The 9,613-nt window shown below is 38.2% G+C and overlaps 1 long non-coding RNA gene across 1 annotated transcript; it reads left to right on the top strand.

Moving 5' to 3' along the window:
* The first annotated feature begins 6,407 nt into the window (after positions 1-6,407).
* Positions 6,408-7,875, top strand: LOC131228955 (uncharacterized). The gene is made up of 4 exons (XR_009163108.1): positions 6,408-6,472; positions 6,792-6,866; positions 7,248-7,434; positions 7,664-7,875. It is a non-coding gene; the product is annotated as an uncharacterized LOC131228955 (long non-coding RNA).
* Positions 7,876-9,613: the final 1,738 nt, after the last annotated feature.

Here is a 9,613-nt window from a genome sequence, read left to right as displayed (position 1 = left end):
CTACTGGATTCGACAGTGATATTTACATGCCATCCATACCATTAATAACTTCATTCCTATTGGGATGAACTAAAGTCACAAATATTAGCATGATTCAAAACACTTGTGGCCCACGAATATTTCAACTTTGGACGTTCAATTATCACTTTTTCGGATCACTAGAGCTTTGGAAACCGTTCATTTTTGGCATCATGTTCTAAAATGAACTTACAAAATGCATAGACAGGGAGGATTTCTTACAAACATCTTAGTGGGCCCCACCTAAGTTCCCAGTCTTTCGCAGGAAATCCACATCCCCGGATTAGTTGCAGATGCGGATTGGATACCGACGGTTGAGTAGCGAGACTCGCTACTGAAGTGACATTGCCAAGTTCCCTGGGCCCTACCATGATGTATGTGTTGTATCCATACCGTCCCACTACCAAAAAAAATGATCAAAGGCTATGGACTATACTAGTTTTTAGCTACGGACATAGACCGTAGCGAGTTTGCTACAGCTTAAAACCGTAGCTAAAAGATCCACAAACCATAGCTAAAAGGTAACACTTCTAAAACATTCAATTAGCCTGGATAGCCCCATAAGGGACTCTATGAGGCCCATTAAATGTGTGTGCTTCATCTAATACGTCTATCCATTTTGAAAGAGAATGTTAGGGCAAGAGTCCAAAAAATGAAGTAGATCGAATGCTCAAGTGGACCACACGGTAGGAAACAGTGGAGATTAATACCTACCATTGATTGATGGTGTGGTTCAATTGAACCTTTAATTTGCCTAGATGTTGGGGTCATTCCCTATAGAAAGAAATTACAAAATTAATGGATGGAGTAGATATATTAAACGCATCATGATGGACCCCACAAAGCCCTCGACAAGATCGTCCGTCCAACACCGTCAGATATGCAAACGCGGAGGGGGCTACGAAGGATGGTACAATGGCTAAGGTCCAGAGGGCTTTTAGCTACGGTCTAAAACCATAGCAGGACCGTAGCAGGTAAAAATGCAGAATCCGCACTGCCTTTTTCTTTTCCCCCTCTCACGAAACGTTTCATTTCCCTCCGCTCCTTAGAAAAAAACCCCATTCTCTCTCTCTCTCTCTCTCTCTCTCTCTCTCTCTCTCTCTCTCTCTCTCTCTCTCTCTCTCTCTCTCTCTCTCGTTTGCTTCTTATTTATAATGATCTAATCAGATCTGATATTCTGTCTTCAATCTCTTTCTTTCCTTTTGTTTGATCTGATCGTCTCTATATTTTGCTTTTTTCAGCTTTGGATTGTAGGTGAAAATGGGGCTTATGTTTACGAAGTTGTTTAGTCGTCTGTTCGCAAAGAAGGAGATGAAGATTTTAATGGTCGGTCTTGATGCCACCGGTAAAACAACCATCCTTTACAAGCTTAAGCTTGGAGAGATCGTCACCACCATCCCCACTATTGGTATCAGATCTCACCCCTGTCTCTCTCAATCTTGGATGCTGGATGGTTTTTGTTCTCTTTTTTAACCCAGATTGTGTAATTCTGCATGTTTTTGACGATTGATTGATGTCTGATCCGGCTTTCATGCTTTTGGACTCAATTAGATCCTCTCTACTTGTAGAATTGGAACTGGGTTGTTTAAGCATGTATGTTTCTAGATTTGTTCATTTGTTTGTACAGTTAGGTTTCCTAGCTTGATTTTATTGGAACTTGTATGCATGTCATAGATCTGTACATTGTATTGTTGAAATCTGAAGATGTGCTTGTGGAGAATGAGAGATCTGTACCTATTGGCTTTAGTTGGGGCTCTGTGTTCATGGCTCCATAAGTGAGAGGTTGGGCTTAGACTTATGCTGGTTAGCCATTGTCTGCATGGTTTTAAGACTTGCACCAACTCATTTGGTCTTGAGATGAGTTGTACTGGAGTTAGGGTGACTCAGCTGAGTCACCACCATGTTTCTCAAAATAGAAGGAAAAATAAAGAAATATATGGAATTTAAAAAATGGCACCTCGGGTAGTTTTATGATAAAATCTAGTTAATGTGTGACCTTGAAATGCACTAAATATCAATTGGCTGTGTGAAATGTGGATAGGTATCTGATTGATTTCTTTGGTAATAGATCCACACCATTCAGGAAAACATGTTTCTTAATGGTAGTTGTAACCTACATATGTGATATAGTTCATCTTAACCATGGTAGCTGGAAACACCTTAGGGCCATCTGAAATGCATTTCAGAAAAGGAAGATTTGCATTTCAAATATTCTATCAGAATTGAAATGCATTCCCATGGGGAACGTTTGTGAAAGGAAATTTTGAAAAAGTAATAATTTTGCAGTTCAAAATTTCCTTGAAACACTTGTGATGCATTTGTAAAACATAAGGTAAACTCATTTCAAACTTCTTTTTCTTTTCGTTTCTTTTTTTTTTCCTTTATCGGCAACATAAGCAAACCTCTTGTGAAACGTTTCTCAAGAGTAAGTAAAACATGAGCGAAACGACTGTGAAACTCAAGTAAAACATCTGAATTGATAGTGAAACTTTAAATTAATACATTATCATATTTTCTTAGTTTTCTATAAAATTCCCCAAATAATTTAAATGTGTTTCTAATTAATTTAAAGGTTTTCTTATTATTTTTGAGACATGGGTAGCAAGAGACCATTCAGCGAATAATGTTCACGCTTAATTCGATTTTGATAGTTAAAGTTACAAAATTCAGTCAAAGAAACAAAAATGCCAGGAAATCAGCTTTTAAAGGAACAAGATGATGTTTAGGACTGTACTTGATTTCTTCACAAATCTCTGTCTATTAATTATTATTGAGCTCTCTTACTCTTTGAAGTTTCTTCTCCAAACTGTTAGAACTGCTATAGTGAAATTTCCAATGAATGTTGATTACAAGTCTAAACTTATTTAACTACTCTGCAAGTAGAATTCAACTCAACTTGGTAAGACTCAACTTTTGAAAAACCTAGTGGTATTTGATGAAAAGTTGCCAAGCACTTGAAAAACTCTAGTGATTTCTTCACAAATACTTTTGGACTTTCTGAGGCTTGGATATGGTCACAATCAACCGTTAGTCACACTCATCTATCCCTTTTACACTTTAATCCTTAAATTTTCCCATCGATATGATTTTCTTGTCTTTTTTTCCTTTTCTAACCTAGGCAAGAAAATCTTCTCTATAAGTGTTTAACAACCTTTTCGTATTCTCATGCCATAGTGGGGCTTTAGGAATTCCAGCAACAGATTCATTGATTTTTTCAAGAGGAAATAATGTGGATAATTGCCCACCAGAACAGGGGCCCTATTCGGGCAAAGAATCAATAGTAGAAAAAAACTGAACAAGAAAAATGTTTTCATATGCGTAATAATTCTGTATTGCTATAAGCCTATAAGATGTATTTCCTCCTCATGGAAGTGGAATTCTACATAATACTGAATTAGGTGAGGTTCTTTGCTTCCATGTTTTGCCTTCTTTGACTGCTTTCTCAGTCTAGTTAGTCTATCTGATTCAGATTTGTTTGGACTCTATCTTTTGAAAGAACATATAAAGTTGCATTGGGTAAATTAAATCCAACTGTTATAATGCTACGAAGGCTCTTTCTTGACCCAAACCCAAAGACCCAACCTAAGTTAGGGTCAGGTTGTCAAGTTCCTCAGGCTGGAAAATGCCAACTTGATTTGAATTTTGGGTGGGTTCAGGTTGAGCAAATTTGGGTTGGGCTAGGTAGGGTTGGGAATGATCACATGTATTTGGGTTAGGTAGGGTTATGTCAAGCATATAAAGGATTCTGGTTGGGAACCTTGGGTTGGAATTCAGGTTGGGTCAAGCATAGAGGATTCCAATTGGTCACCTTGGGTTGAAAGTGCTTGAATATTGATTTTCTGTATGATGAAAATTGTTTGAGCAATATTTGTTGGACCAGTTCAGGATGGCGAATGGTACTCTAGTTCGGGTTATATTCATGTGGATGTTACAAAGTACCTAAGCTTCAAAGCTATGGACGGGGGCTATGTCTTTAATAAGGGAAAGGTAACCCCATTTCTGTTCATTAAACTTCAATGTGTTGATGATCTCTTCTGCCATCACTTCAGCTTTCAGCAGTTCTTACACCTACACTTGCTAATCGTTGTAACAGGTTCACAAGGTTCCAGCAACAGACATGGAGGCCCTCAAATCTCCATTAATGGGCTTATTTGAAAAGCATTGTGCTCGTAAGTTCTTCATCTATGTCCAAAATTATGTAGAAAATGATCCCAAGACACATGAAGGGCTGGACCTTATAAGAGTGACAACTAGAGAACTTGTTGCGTATGTTCCTGATCTTTCACTTGCATATACAAAATTATTTCATATTGAGAATACTTTGTTATAATAATGGAAGTATCTACTATTAAGTTTTGATTTATGTGCCTTGAATTGAACAACTCACATTCTCACATGGATTTTTAAGTTCAGACCAGTCTATATGATTTTGTCATGAGGCCAGTCCACTACAAAGCACTGTAGGTTAAACTTAACCTACTATGCAATGTGTGGAGCCCCATTGTGATGTGTGCATGACATCCATCAGTGCATATGTTATGCAATGTTCCTAGATAAAAGTAGATTCTATAATTGAGATAAGCAATTTTGTGGTATATAGAGAGATTGCATTTGGCGTGGGCCTCTAGCTTTTCATTGGGTGCTCCTTATATGGACTTGAAAGGATAGTATACATGCGTAATCCTCTTTGATTCTGCAAATCTCATTGACTTTCTAAATAAGCATAGCCTACTACGTACAAACACATATACAAGAAATCATATACACCCCTTGCTATTTCAGAAGATTCTTGTTTTGCAAAGAATATTTTGATATAACTTAAGCATTTAATTCCCCCTCATGTGCACCTATCTAACCCATCCTCTTGAAGTTCAACTACACTACATGTGGCATGGCTATCGCATGGCAACTTTTGAATGTTCAATCTAAACAACTTTTGATATATCAGTTGATTTTCCAATTCCTATTTCATTGTAAACAAGTCAACCGCCAACTTTGTGGAGCATGGCAAGTCCATCAAGTATGTGTATGTTTCTTTCATGTAGACATGTTTAGGTGGTAAGGAGTGTTACATGCAGCTGTGCATCTATAAGTGCCAAACACAAGCTCCCTAAGAGAAATGCATTTATAAGATCCAGGATATTCATCAAGCAGGCCCCATGGCGAATGTGCTTAGCCCAAAAATATTTTTGCTCCACTTATCAGGTGGGCCACACATTTATGCTGAATGTGGACAATTTGCATGTGTTTAGCCTGCAAGTTAGCCTGCTTAGTTTTTGGACTAAGGTATAATCACCATCATGCGTTCCAGTTGCCCCCCATGGTGAATGTGCTTTAGCCCAAAATTGTTGGTGGTCCACTTATCAGGTGGGCCACACATTTATGTTGAATGTGGACAATTTGTATATTTTTAACCTGTAAGTTAGCCTGCTTAGTTTTTAGACTAGGTGATAATCATCATCAAGCATTCTGGCTCCTCCTTCCCCCCATAGGTTGCGGCCTTCACCTGGCTTTTTGGTAGGAAAAGGGTGCTCACTACCAATAATTTGCATAAGAGGGGCTATGAATATCCTAAATATCTACTTGATGTGTATGGAAGATGCGGAATTGGTGGACCACCAATTCATCCATTGCCCTTTCACTTGGAGAGTGTGGGCTACTCTTCTTGACTCTTTCAAAGTTTCCTGGGATGTTCCTGTGTCCACTTAGCACGAAGGTGGTCCTAGGAAGGAAGGAAATTCTAGGTGGCAGATGGCTTTACTAGTTGGTCTTTGGTCTCTTTGGGAAGAGAGAAATAACCATTGCTTTTGTAATTGCAGCAGCCCACTCTTGAAAGTCCTTAGGAAGGTTTTTATACGTATAAGGAAGTGGATGTTCTGAGTTTTGGCTAGTGTTTTTTGCTGGCATTGGGTAGCTATTGTATTATTTTGTCTGTTGGTTCTTTTAATAATTTTTTCTCCTTAAAAAACAAAACAAAAGAAAAAGAAAAGAAAAAGAAAAAGAAAGAAAGAAAGGAAATGAAAAAAACACTTACAGATGAATTGTCAAATCTTATGCATATGCTACTCTTGCATGTGCAGGCGCTTCTGTTTGTCACTCACAGAGGGTCATTTGCACTCTGCAAGTACTAATTTCTCTTGGGTGGGTTTTGATTTCTTTCTAAATTATTGATATATTTACAGGGGGTTCGTGCTTTTAACAAATTGGGAACAGCCATCTCCTGCTCTTTAGTGCTTTGCCGCATCATGCTTAAATTTATTAATAGCCTTTTACATTGTTTGACATTTGAGGTAAGCTCTGTCTTATTTTCAATGGCATATCGTTTTATTGTCATTTTTTGGAACCAAAGTTCTTTTGTATATTGCAATAATTCCTTGTACGACATTCGTAGGATCTTAAACCCAATTGGCATGTGATGCACAATAGACTTCTAACTGCAAAGAGCATAGATGAGGTCTTCTCATCATTCTCCTACTTTCCTCTTCTTAAATGTACTTTATTTGCTATATGTAGGGGCTTGTTTGGATGTGACTTCCAGTAATGGTTGGTATGGAGCTTTCAGCTGAAGCTCCCCGCTTTGAGTTGGCATTGGTGTAGAAAACAGAAACTATAAGCTAGATTCCTTCTTCCTAAATTTCTAGTCTGAACCGATAGAGTGAGATAGGAATATCTCAATACATATTTGTGTAGAGTACATCCCATCTGCTGCTGGAAGTGGAACATCCAAACACACCCTAAAAGAATAGACTTTACTCATGGGTGATGCATGGTAGGTTATCCAACACCACGATTTTTTCCTTAAAAAATGTCTGAAAGAGTGCCTGCTTCTCTTTCCTCAACTTCTCATGGTTAGGAATTTGTTCCCTTGTCTAATGGATATGAACAGTGTATCCTACTTCATTACAATTCAATCCTTGTTTCTTGAAATGGAAATCAAATTCACTGCGATCATCTGAAATTGTGTATTGTCTTTCAATAGCAATAGTATTTGTTTTAATTAAAATCCATCTTGTTAACTGAGTGCCTTAAGACTGGGCTGATTAATATTTTGTTGGCTTCAGGGATCCCATTTGCTTCATTCAATTAGCAATTGTATGCTAAATGTCTGTTGGCGTCAGCCATAAAATAGATGTGGCTGATTTTTATGGATGTCGTCTCATCCGAATTTTGAGGACATGACTTTCCTTTTTTTTTTTGGGTCTTTCTTGTCTGATTTTCAATCGATGCAGGAGCATGAGAAGGAAGAAGCCCAGGTGGAGGAGGTGACAGGACAGATGGAGGGCTAGGAAGGCAAGCCTCTCACTAAGGCTTCTAGACAAGTTGGAAAGAACCCAAGAAAGAACAACACCAAGAAAGCCAATGAAGCAGATACTGTTGTTGAATCTATAGCATCAGTTAGTACTACAGCTGAAACTAGTAGGCATCAATCTTTTCTGATGAATAAAAAATCATCTTTGTCAGTAAGCCAATGTTTGGATGTACACGCCAATCGGCAGCATAGAAATTGAAACCCGATTGGCGAACATGCACGCCAATCGGCAGCATAGGAATTGAAACTCGAAATGGGTGGATTGTCAATTACCATTTTTTTCCCATCTTGAAGATTTCATTCATCTCAATGCATGTTATCTTTTTCTCTCCGTAGGACATGTTTATGAGGGGGCAAAACCCAAAGGCAGGGGAGCTCCGAAGAAGGCTCCTGCTAGAAAGGTGTGCTTGCAAATCCTGAAACTTCTTATTTCCCAAGTATCTCCCTGTTTTTGTGGACTTCTCATTGCCTTTTTGGTTTGGGTCTTTCAGCAAAAAATGCCAACTACCGTTGATAGTAAAGAGGAAGATGATGAGGTGCTCGAGCTGAAAGAAGACTGGCAGCATATAACATTGATTCTCCTTCAAATCAAACAGGTATATGATCATCCATGTACAGTAAGCTTTGGATCAAAGCAAAGCTGAGAATAGGGTGTTAGTTAATTACAAATTAATAACCAGTAGATGCACATCCATGGATTTTTCGCTTGCGATTGTTGAGAAGCTATTTGGCTGCAAGAAGACATTGGATCTTGGTGTTAATGAGAGCTTTAAATAGACATATAACTATTATGTTGGCATTGTACTCTTGTGAATGGAAACGAATGATTGTTTTTGATTTAATGAATGAATGATTTTGTTTGATTGAATGAAGGAATGATTTAGCCATGAAGTATTTATCTATATTAGCTTATATGAGTTATCAGGGTGTACTACAATGGTAATAGCTGCCATTACAAATTAATTTTTTTATTAACAATAGGCATTAGCTACGGCTATTAACTGTAGCCCTTTGTTGAAAATTGTAGCTCTTGTTAAACATAGCTTTTTGCTACGATTCTCATTCTACTTTTAGTTGCAGATACAATCTGTAGTTGTATATAATTTTAGGCTACGGACAATATTGCTACGGATTTAACCCGTACCTATAGTTTAATTAGCTACAGATATTAACCGTAGCCTTGTATCTGAAAACCGTAGATGTTGCTAATATAAGCCTATTGCTACGGTTCTTGCTCAACTTTTAGCTACAGATATAATCCATAGCTGTAAATATTTTAGTGCTACAGAAGCAACGACTACGGATTTAATCCGTATCCATTAACTCTATGGCTACGAATTGTATCCGTAGCCATAGCTTTTAGACCTATGGCTACAACACCAATGGCTACGATCGTGCTACGGATCTTAACCATAGTCATAGGCTTTTAGCTACGGTTTTTATCCATAGCCTTTGCCTTGTTTTCTAGTAGTGTCCATACATTTGGAGAGATCATTTTAGGGCATGGTCCAAAGAAAGAGGCAGATCCAAGGCTGGGGTGGACCCCACCACATAAAATAGTGGGGAGGGTGACGCCCACCATTGAAACCCACCATGGTGTTTATTTGAGATCCAACCTGTTCATGTGTTGATGCAGACATGAAAGAAGGGAAAACACATGTATTAGCTTGATCAAAAACTTTTGTGGCCCTTATAACTTTTTAATGGTGGGCATCACTCTCCCCACTGTTTTCTTTGGTGGGGTCTCGAGCTTTGGATCTTACTCATTCTTTGGATCACCCCCTAATATGATCTTTCCAAATGGATGGACGGTGTGGATACAAAACATATATCATGGTGGGCCCACAGAACTTGGTGACGTCACTTCAGTAACGAGAATCTTACTACTCAACCTGTCAATAGCTAATCTACGTCCCCGCTGTACTACACACAAGGGGAAACAGATTGGCTACTCCCCTACCACTAGTCATGTGGGCTACACTATGATGTGTCTTTTATCCATGCCGTTCATCCATTTTTTTTAAGAACATTTTAAGGCTTAATAGCAAAAATGAGACGAAGATAAATCTAAGGTGGACCACACCACAGGAAAATAATAGTGATTGGATATCCACCATTAAAATCCTCCTACGTCCCATTGTACCATTTATTTGACATCCAATCTGTTGATTAGGTCATACAGACCTAGCTGAAGGGAAAAAATAAAGATCAGCTTGATCCAAAACTTTTATGGCCCCCAAAAAGTTTTTAATGGTCGATGTTCATTCAACACTATTTCTTGTAATA

Source organism: Magnolia sinica, chromosome 2, assembly GCF_029962835.1.
Source record: "Magnolia sinica isolate HGM2019 chromosome 2, MsV1, whole genome shotgun sequence".
NCBI classification, from domain to species: domain Eukaryota; kingdom Viridiplantae; phylum Streptophyta; class Magnoliopsida; order Magnoliales; family Magnoliaceae; genus Magnolia; species Magnolia sinica.
The sequence above is the reverse complement of the archived record's forward strand: the minus strand, read 5'-3'. Positions and strand labels throughout refer to the sequence as shown.